The following is a 5,176-nucleotide window of genomic DNA, read 5'->3' on the forward strand; positions in this document are numbered from 1 at the left end:
ATCGAGAAAGGCGATCGGGCCCACAAGAGCAAGCCTTACCACTCTCAAGACATCCACGCTAGACAGGAAAACCCGCGCTTTCCATGCCAACGCCTTACCAGTGGACCATGTCAGAGCCTTGCCAGCAACCTGCGTTTCCCCTTGCCGCGCTTCCCTTGCCGACGCCATGCTTTGCCAAGCGGCCCACGCCCATTCCAATCCCATTGGTGCTGACAAATCCCTTTCATGCCAAGTCTATGCTAGCAGCTCCGCCTCGCGTTCCAAAGCCTGGCCCCAAAGACACCCGACCATATCGGGATTTGTGCAAAGATACCAGATGCAAGGATTGCGGATTCTACTTACATCTCGAAAAAGGTCAGACAGATCTCCTCGACCCTCTTTCATGACTTACTGTCTCAGTTCTATCATCGTATGTCACCATCTTATGCTTACCTCGCAACAAGGCCCCCTGTTCCAAGCTAAGCAGGGGACTTAATGTTGATGGTGGTTTCTAGACAAGTGGTAAAATCGTAAAACCTTACGCACAACATGACGTCACCGGTGACGCTAAACACATTTATTAGAACATTTAATGCACTTATGTAAAAAATTACCAGGGTATCTTTTTTCAAATGCTAAACTAGGGTTTCGACACACAAAACCCTAAGCCGCACAATCCCTGCGCATCATGGCAACTATGCCAAAACCAAAGCCGCACAATCATTGCGCATCATGGCAACTATGCCAAAACCAAAGCCGCACAATCGCTGCACATCATGTCAACTATGCCAAAACCAAAGCCGCACAATCGCTGCGCATCATGGCAACTATGAAAAAACCAAAGCCGCACAATCGCTGCGCATCATGGCAACCATGCCAAAACCAAGCCGCACAATCATTGCACTTCACGGCAACCGTGCCAAATTCGAGCTGCACAATCATTGCGCTTCACGGAAACCGTGCCAAATTCAAGCTGCACAATCATTGCGCCACACGCGCCATTGGCACATGCCAAGCGACGCTTACGACCTAGCATGCAAAGCCGTGCAAACCTAGGGCCAAGCCGCCACACGCGCCATTGGCACATGCCAAGCGACGCTTGCGACATAACATGCCAAGCCATGCAAACCTAGGGCCAAGCCTCCGCACGCGCCATTGGCACATGCCAAGCGACGCTTGCGACCTAGCATGCCAAGCCGTGCAAACCTAGGGCCAAGACGCCACACGCGCCATTGGCACATGCCAAGCGACGCTTGCGACCTAGCATGCCAAGCCGTGCAAACCTAGAGCCAAGCCGCCACACGCCCCATTGTCACATGCCAAGCGACGCTTGCGACCTAGCATGCCAAGCCCGTGCAAACCTAGGGCCAAGCCGCCACACGCGCCATTGGCACATGCCAAGCGACGCTTGCGACCTAGCATGCCAAGTCGTGCAAACCTGGGGCCAAGCCGCCACACGCGCCATTGGCACATGCCAAGCGACGCTTGCGACCTAGCATGCCAAGCCGTGCAAACTGGGTCCAATCCTCCACACGCGCCATTGGCACATGCCAAGTGACTCTTGCGACCTAGCATGCCAAGCCGTGCAAACCTAGGTCCAAGCCGCCACACGCGCCATTGGCACATGCCAAGCAACGCTTGCGACCTAGCATGCCAAGTCGTGCAAACCTAGGGCCAAGCCGCCACACGCGCCATTGGCACATGCCAAGCGACGCTTGCTACCTAGCATGCCAAGCCGTGCAAACCTAGGGCCAAGCCGCCACACGCGCCATTGGCACATGCCAAGTGACGCTTGCAACCTAGCATGCCAAGCCGTGCAAACCTAGGGCCAAGCCGCCACACGCGCTATTGGAACATGCCAAGCGACGCTTGCAACCTAGCTTGGCAAGCCGTGCAAACCTAGGTCCAAGCCGCCATACGCGCTATTGGCACATGCCAAGCGACGCTTGCGACCTAGCATGCCAAGCCGTGCAAACTGGGGCCAAGCCTCCACACGCGCCTTTGGCACATGCCAAGTGACTCTTGCGACCTAGAATGCCAAGACGTGCAAACCTAGGTCCAAGCCGCCACACGCGCCATTGGCATATGCCAAGCGACGCTTGCGACCTAGCATGCCAAGTCGTGCAAACCTAGGGCCAAGATTCCACACGCGCCATTGGCACATGCCAAGCGACGCTTGCGACCTAGCATGCCAAGCCGTGCAAACCTAGGGCCAAGCCGCCACACGCGTCATTGGCACATGCCAAGCGACGCTTGCAACCTAGCATGCCAAGCCGTGCAAACCTAGGGCCAAAGCCGCTACGTGCGCCATTGGCACATGTCATGCAACACTTGCATTTTGGCATTACCACCTGCACCCGATGCGCAACCTACAGCCAAGGCATTCCACACAAGCCATTGGCACATGCCATGCAACCCTTGCACTTTGGCATGTCGCGCCTACATCAAAGGCCACGATTCCTCTCAAGATGCAAGATCCCGACCATCGAAGGTCGCCACTGAGACGGCACATCTCTCAAGCTCAACTTATCAAACACCAGCGACATGCTACACATTTTCCATGAAAACACTCGAGACATCAATACATGTCACAAACTGGGGGATGCTCTTTAGGGTTTTGGTTTGGCGGTTTACAGCGTGCGGCATACACAAATGCCCGTTTCAAGATAGTGTATTAAGAATAAAATGGTTAGTAAATGCAGGAAGTAATGGTGAAACGCTCTTTCATTATGGAACATCAATTCCATCAAATTCCATCAATACCAGGCGTTACCACCTCTTCCCATTTAACTCATACGTTTCTTTTTCTTACGAGGCCAGAGTACGTTTCACTTAGACTTGTATAAATAGGTCTTACCTATTTCCACCAAGACAACAAGTTTTTGGTCAGGAGAAATATAATACTCAGAAAGGTAACTCTGCTAGCTTTCCCAAAAGCTTTCACCTTCTGATACAAGTCAAGTACTACTCTTCCAGAACTGTTCTGGTCTCAACACTCTCTTCGCTTCCCTCCCTAAACCAGCCCTTCTCCTCCTCTTTGTGACCGAAGCAAATTCGGAATGACCATTTCTTGGTTTAGGACGGAGTTGTATAGATTGATCTCTCGAATCTAAAGTACTCCCGTGCAGTACATTTGTTTAGGGTTTAGATTTGTTTCTCACCGACCTACCGAAATTACCAAAATCGGCAGAAACGATTTTCACCCATAAACACCATCAAACCTAGAAAGTTACGTAGGAAACTCTAGAAAAAAGATTCTTATATATTTTCTCTCTCCTCCCTCCCTATATCCATTTTAGAAGAACGAAAGTTTTACTTAATTAATACTTACAAGGGTGTATTGGATTGACATTTATAAGAATCGTAAAGATCCTAAAAACACCTAGTTATTCAGGATAAGTAAGGAATCACCAAATATCCATGATATTCAGATTGGATTTTTTTTTTAAGATTCCACAGATATCCTGGATATTCAATTCACTTATGGTGGGTTTGGATGTAGTATTTTAAAGGTGGGATTTATGGGTCCATGGGATTTAGTGGAATTATTACGTCTACTTCGGTACGTTTGGTTGCCCAAACCCCTGGATTCACGTTTCCCACGGGAATCAGTTTTCAAGCAAATCCTCCAATTCGACCCCTCCCCCCTAAGATTTGTTGGGAAACTAACCAAGGGATTGATGGACCCATTTTTTTTAATTTTAAATCTCATATATATATAATTTTTAGATTTTGCGGGTAATACCAAATAGTATATGGACTTTAAAACAAGATAGTTCTATGAATCCTAGGAATTTTAAATGAGTTACCAAACACACGAGGGATTTACATCAATCCCAGAATTTGAAATCCCATGGGATTTTAAATCCTCAAAATCAACAAACCCACCATTAAGATTTTTTAACAGGGGTGTGCGTATTGGATTAAGATTCATATGGATATTTAACAATCCTAAAAACTCCATGGTATTCAATTTGGATTTTTTAAGATTCTACAATTATCCTAGGTATTCAATTCACTTAAGATTTCTTAGGACAATTGATGAGCAAGATATATTAGGATTCTTATGGATATTTGTAGTGAAAATATGTATGTTATTATCTCATACTAATCTCAACCCAAACTACAGGAGTTTTGTGGATTCTTGTAGACATTTTCTTTATCACAACATGCTACGTTTTTCCACCACCACCACCGACTACCACCAATACCAACCACCACCACTACCCACCACCAACTAGCACGTGCACTACCACCACCACCATCCACGAACATCGACCACCAGCACCGACCACCCACCACCACCACTATCACCCAACAACCACCACCATCATCCACCAACACCGACCGCCAACCACCACCATCCACCTCCATATAATAACCTTGATTTTTTCAATTATGTTACGATTTGGCAATTCAGTTTAATTTTTATAAATCTAAATTAAACCTAATTCAGTCTGTTAAATCCAAAGTTATACTCCCTCCGTCCCTAATTAGATGACCTATACCATAAATAAGTGGAGTGATAGATTAGTATTATTATAAGAAATATGTAAAATTTGATATCCATATTTATATTCATTAGATAGGTGTTTTAAAATGCTTTCCGATGATACAAAGTTTACGAAAATCTGTTGTATAGTTTGAGAGATAAATCATTTCTAAATTTACTAGTAAATTTTAACTAGGTCATCTAATTAGGGACGGAGGTAGTATATCTATAAGAATCTACGTGATTTTTCTATGAAACATTATAACTCCACTAAATTCGGGTAAAACTAGTATCTATTTTTATCCATGTAACTCCTGATCCAATACACTCCTGTAATATAATAAGGTCTGGGATATATAAGATTTTTATGGATAATTGTAGGTAAAATATGTATATATTTATCTTGTATCAATCTCAACCCAAACCATGAGAACTTCATAGCTTCTTATGGGTAGTTTATATACTGGATTTTTTTTACATATCCTTTTTTTTCCATCTCACATGGGTGTATTAGATTAGCATTTACATGGATATTTAACGATCCGAAAAACTTATAGGTATTCAAATAGGATAGGTAAAAAATCATTAAATATTCATGGTATTCAATTTTGGATTTTATTTTAGATCCCACAACTATCCTGGGTGTTCATTTCTTTTAATTTGTTAGGATAGTTAAGGACCAAGATATATATGGATTCTTATGGA

Source organism: Papaver somniferum, chromosome 9 (assembly GCF_003573695.1).
Source record: "Papaver somniferum cultivar HN1 chromosome 9, ASM357369v1, whole genome shotgun sequence".
In the NCBI taxonomy this organism is placed as follows: domain Eukaryota; kingdom Viridiplantae; phylum Streptophyta; class Magnoliopsida; order Ranunculales; family Papaveraceae; genus Papaver; species Papaver somniferum.